Here is a 6622-nt window from a genome sequence, read left to right as displayed (position 1 = left end):
TATAATGGCCTCAAGTGTTTAGTCAATTTCATGGCTGGCCATTTAAAAATAACCTTTTCGGCAGCCTCTGTTTCTACTTCCTGCTTGTTTTCTGTCGAATTATCCCCCTGTGATAAGTCGGCGTGCAGTATATCGTGCTGATCCTCTGTCTCCTGAACTTCCTTCTTACTTTTTTCTAATGCTTTCTCATCAGTTACCCAATCTGTGGGAGGGGGCATTATTTTTGGGGGTGATCCATACTTTTTAGAGTGAGGCACTCTTTCTTCCTTTTGGGTGTCCCGTACAGTACGTAAAAATCGAAAGGACGCCTAGATGGTTCTCCCAACAAGTCTACTTCCCGAACCCCCTCTCGATATAGTTGCTTCAACTCCCTCTCGATGTAGTTGTTTCAACAGAGTATTGTGGGTACTCCTCTCCTTCTTCTTTCTACTTCTAGGTCGATTTTTTTTTCGATGTCTGTCATCCCATCTTCTTCTTCATCATTGTAGGCCTCTCCAGAAGTTTGGCCTTCTTCACATTCCAGCATGCAAGCCTCTCCTTCGTTGTCCTCCCTCTCTTCTTCTTTTTCTTTATTCTTGAATTCATTGGCCAGTAAGTAATTATTGGCCACAACAGGAGGTAACGTACCGAACTCGATGGTAAGGGACTGATCTGGATCTTCTCCATCCCTTCTGTCCCGCTCAAACTTTGATCTCCCAGAAGAAGTTTCTAGCAGTTCCTTCATTGATTCATCTGTACCGATTTCTTCACTTTCTTTGAGGACATTTTGATTGGCTACCTTGAGTAATTTAGGTGCTTTAGGACGTGGCACTCCCTGTTACTGCCTCATCATCCGTCCATAGTTTCGTTGGAAACGCCTTTGTTGGGTTCTAGTCATCTCATCAAAGGGTATTGCCCTTCCTGCATTATACTGGAATGAATGCCACACATTTGGCCAGCGAGGTTGCGGCCTGAATGTTCTTCCATTATCTGCTGGCCTGAGCTGCCTCTCAAAAGGCGGTCCTCTATAAAATGATGTATCTCGCCCTCTACCAGGATGAGTGTTTGGGAAAAAGGTAGGGCGATGGGGGATGCTGTCATACCCCTGGTTTCTCCGTATTGCCATTTATTTCTCTTTTACATCTTGCACACAGGACATCTTCGTCCTTTTTTGGTTCTTTCCCCTTGATTCGTTCAAAGACACTGGGATGTGGTCTAGGATCCTCTTCTCCATCATCTATGACCAACTTGAATTTTGGCAACTTGTTTTTGAATCCGGACGTCACCATGTTCACTCCAAGTGGCTGTGGAAAAGGATTTTCATCCACTGCCATCTTTTTCTTATCGTCGAACGTAATTCGTCCTGATTCAATAGCATCTTGCAATACATGGCGAAAGACCAAGTAATTGTTAGTCAAATGTGACCATGCATTATGCCACTTACAATATTTTTTACCCTTAATTTGTTCAGGGTTTGGCAATTTGTGCTTATCGCTCAACTTTATCTGCTTATCCCTATATAATTTATCAAATATAAGGTCAGCTTTGATTACATAGAACGAGAACGTTTTAGCCTTTATGTTTCCATCTTTTATGGGCTTATCTTTACCCGATGGTCTAGGCTTGGCCATTATGGGACAAGTATACGTATCTCCTTTAACCAATTCGGCCAAACACATTTCGGCCTGGTCGTATGACTCATCACTGATGGTATGAACATCAAAATTTGGGTCTTTGTAATAAGTCCCTTTACTAGAATTTTTCATCTGTTCTTCTCCTCTTATCAGTCGTTCATATCTAATCACATTCGCACTCAACTGAAATAGGTCAGGAAATTCCTTGTCCTAGAATTTCTTCTTTAAATCAAAGCTCAAGCAGCCCTAAGCGATTTTGACAAATTCTTTTTTGGGCAGAGGTACAAAACACTTGCTTCTTGTTGTCTTGAACCTTTGGAGAAAACTTTCTACCCATTCGTTTGGCATTTGACGTAGATTTGCCAAATCAGCCAAAGTGACTTCAGATTCAGTTTTATAAAACTGAGCGTGAAATAACTGTTCCAATTGTTGCCATGTTTGAATAGAGTTCGCTGGCAAGTTGATGAACCAGGAGAAAGCTACTCCTGTTAACGAACTAGGGAAAAACCTCATTTTATGGTAATCGGTTACATCACCACTTTGCAATGTGAATCGCCCTATGTGTTCTAGAGTAGACACCTCTCCTAAACTGGTAAACAATGAGAATTCTGGCCCTTTGTACCCTCTAGGCCATGGATATGCTTGGTCTACCCAATCAGGATATGGCTTTGTATACGTCGGCCTAATGACGGGACGCACCCCAAAAGCCATTTGATCCTGTACGATTTCCATAATCTGATTCCTCAACATGACGTTGGGATCATATGGAATTCCTACAGGCTGATTAATCGGTTGATTTGCATGAGGCCTGATGTTTGGTCCTTGATTGGCAACAAAATTACCATAATTAGGGCCATTACCATTAGCCTGAACATCTATTCCCTCGTTAACACGTGGGGTGTGCTGTCCATTGTTTAGGACATTATCTCTTGCATTTGGATTACCCCCCAAGTTAGGCGTACCACTACCATTGTTCTGATTTGGCACTGCAGTACCCCCTTGGTTTGAAGTAGAGGGACCAGAAAGTGGTTCTACCCCTTGATTTGGATTTAGGATTGAGGGATTATGTCCCACAATTGTCTTAGTTTGAAAGTGATTTGCAAGAGGTATAACCGGTTGACATATTTGGCCTACTAACTTATTCATTGTTTCGTTCAAAGTATTTAGTTGTTTGGCCATATTGTCATAGTGTGCATTCCCATTTTGGGTAAATCTTCCCATATTATGAATATTTTGAAGATTTACCTATTCAACAACGTCTTGTGTGAGTTCTCCAAGTAATGCACGCATGGTTCGAGGACTCAACTCCGTCATTGGTTCGTAACGACTGTTACTGCTCTGATTCTATCCATCTGTTCGTGGAGAGGCATGCTGCTCCTCATATCGCTCGATCACAGACTGGACTCCTCCCTGACTTGCTGCTTCCTTATCGGATCTCTGAAACATATTGTTTCACCTTTTGTACTTTCAACACCAAACACCACTGTCCCACTGGGCGTGCCAAATTGTTTCGCGCGGGTTAGTCGCTAACAATTAAAAGGGATCAGACGATTGTGTAAGGGACAAACCTCTTGAGACAAAGTCCCAAAAAGGGGTGTTCTTTTATTGGCGATGACTTTACAATTGGAAACCGAAAACAAAGTGCCTCCAAAGGCGCAAGCATATGAGTTACTGAAAAAATTGTTTAAGTCTAAGCTAAGAAAATTAAAATTACATGTTCTCTGTTCGAGAATTTTTGATTCGGTCTTTTTCTCTACGTCTTTTCTCCCTTTTATACTTCATGGACGATCTCTTTGTGATCAACCGCCTAAAATTTGCTTGATCGTTCTGCAGCAGCCCACTTTTCTCATAATGATCAGCTTGTCATGAAAACTGCCTTATTTAACTGCTGCCATTACTCTTCGTCGTTCAACCATTTTCGATTGAATTCCTTGAATCGTGGAACGTGATGGGGCTGCTTTAATAACTGCTTTGATAACTGCACTTCTTGATAACCACAACGCTTTATGTTTGTTAAGACTTTGGGCGACTTGAAGGTTTTGGCGAGAATAGAGTAATAGCTCTGGAGACTGCATGGCACTCCATTCGCTCAGATTCTGGGCGACTTGCAATTTTGGGCGATGGCGTTACCACGTTCTTGGGCCTCCCTATTTAGGCCTTCATCTTGAATTGTTTGATTGGGCTTCGTTCTTTGGGCTATCTGATTTGGGGATTCTCCAATTGGGCTTCATTCCTTGGCCCGTTCGATTTGGGCTGAATTTTTATGTGTCAACAATCTTTACAAATTTATATGGGTCCTATATTTGAAGATGACCTAAGGCTTCCAAAATTCATTGGCCAACCTTGATATTACAAGTTAACAACAATTGTAATTTAGCTCCTTTGATAAGGCTGTTAAGGCGTAACTACGTATTAGAATACTAAAGCCACTCCTTAGCCTAAATCGAAAGGGCATAGGAAGACTAGCAACTGAACTTTAATAGAGTACCTACAAATGTAAAATGCTTTTGTGATGTTATTAACAAATAGAAATTCAAAGTCAAGTTTTATTTCGACCATAGTGGACATGAGAAGGCAAGATAAGAGTGAAAAAACGAAGTACGCCTGATCTTTGATCTTTCATGGAGATTCAAATAAGTGTTTTAATAGATCTTGATATAAGTTGATAAATGTTTGATTGAAAAATTATGAATTCCATAAATATATGGTTAAAATTAATTATTAATTTTGAGTTAGATTAAACAAAACAGGGGCTTAGAATATGAAAATGTTTAAATAGTGTAAAAATACAATGAAAATATTGTAATCTTCGTTCGTTATATAAAAGCACGGGTGATATCACATAGTCACGGGAACCCCCAACTTTTAGACAAATCCTTTTTTTAACTACCATTGATTTGCCATGTTTTTGTCTCAATTTTTCGAAGTTATTACGGGATACCAAACGAAGTTGAAAATATTTCATTCTTAATATCATTTCAAAATGCTAAAGGCCTAGTTTTCTACATTTTCAATGGTGCGCAAAATGGCCAACTGTAGCTAATGTTATGGCTTGTCAAAATTAGATTGTTCCAAATTAGTATTTCGAGAATTTCAATAACATACTAACTTAAAAATTCTCCGACGATCATACACTAACCAAATTCACAAATTGCCTATGTCATCTCGAAGCTTGTTTCGAGAACTACATTATAAACACATCGAATAGTCCAAATATATATCAAAGATAGTTAAAAGTCAAAAAGAGACATCTAACTCGTTTTTTCTTTAAAATATTTCAATTATTTCATTAACATTTATTATTTTTGCGCAAAAAATTTCTCAATATAATTTACATCATTTTATTAGAAAATTTTATATGGGCATCACAACAAAAGATTTCAAAATGTTACATCCGAAAAAGTTACAACATGTAAATTTTCAGATGTAAAATTTGGTGTAAATTTACAAGGATATGATTTTTTTGGATGCAAATTTTCGAATGTAAAATTCTTCATAACTTTTTGCAAATTTAATTGTGTCCCTTAATTCAAAATGTTTGTGTCGGCCATTGCATCCAAGGTAACATAGGATAGCTCCAATCAACCTGTCACTACATTGGCATTGATCTCTATTAGTCTAATTTCCATTTTGTTTCTATTGAGAATTATAAATTCTAATTCTATTCCACTGAAAACGTTCAATTCAAAGAGGAAAAAAACAAACACTCAAGAACAAGCAAAATTTATAGATGTTCACCTCAATATGAGACTATATTCTCTCTCGTCACTGCAATAAATTACTGAAATAAAAAATGTTTACAAGAAAAAATCATAATCCTATTTTCTCTAACCTCTCTTTGATAATAATAATAAAACTTGAGACAACACCCTATTTAAAAGATAAATTAGGCCAAAATCGAATCTTGCAATGACTTCAATTCCTTAAAAGAATTTTGCATCTTGAACTGTATTGAAATTAATCATATTGTAAACTTATGCATCGATCTCATGTCGACCTAATATTAGGTGTATATTGTGTATTTTATACACGTTTTAGCCTTCAGATAACATTAATGTTCTGAACCTAGTCTTTATCGTGTAGATATATACATTAAAAATCAATTTATGTTGTAGAGGTTAAGAGGTAGGTAGGCACGAACCGTAGAGAGAGAAAGTGGGACCCAGTCAACGAATGTAACCACCATTTAAACCCGCGGGAAAATTTGCCGGCCTTTACCCGTTCACCAGTTTTCTTTCTTACAACCCGAAATGGGACCCGATTCCCCATTAAAATATGTCTAAAAATAATATAAGAAGATTCAGAAAGTGGGACGCCAATACAAGGAAAACAAATAAGGAAAATTTTTTATTGGTCCTAATTTATTGTTTCTGAAGAAAATTAGGTCCCAAATTTCATTATAGTTTTTTTTTCCTATCAAATTATTTCCAATTGGAGCACAGTAGAGTATTTATTGAGATTGATAAAAAGAAAATACAAGTTTTGGAAAGGGCATATGACCTAATTTAGTGGCGGAGTCAAGAACTTTATGTTCTAGGGCTTGGTTTCTTTGCAATGCATCTTTTTAATTTGAAAAAGAGTAATGCTATTTGCAATTGCTCACTGCGGTAGTCGTTCTACGTGACATACACATGGCAGGTGATTATTTGATGTATTAATGTGGTAGTTTTTTTATTCATTAATGCATCAAATAACCACCTGCGACTGTCGCAGTGAGCGACTGTAAATAACATTATTTTTTGAAAAACTAATAAATGGAGAGCTCAAAATAATAAGTGAAAGATGACCATCATAAACAAATTTAATAATCCAATTTTTATCATTTAATTCTCATTTATCAGCACTTATATCAACTTATTTTTAAGTTATATTCTTCACTCGTTGAGATAGATTTTTGTTATCGTATCAATGATTAATGACAAACTTCACAACGCATCCTTCGGACTAAAAAATCGTTTAAACTAAGAGATCAAAATAACGAGCCAAAGATAGCTACTAGAAATGAATTT

Source organism: Olea europaea, unplaced genomic scaffold, assembly GCF_002742605.1.
Source record: "Olea europaea var. sylvestris unplaced genomic scaffold, O_europaea_v1 scaffold1023, whole genome shotgun sequence".
Lineage (NCBI taxonomy): Eukaryota > Viridiplantae > Streptophyta > Magnoliopsida > Lamiales > Oleaceae > Olea > Olea europaea.
Note: the sequence above shows the minus strand (reverse complement) of the source record.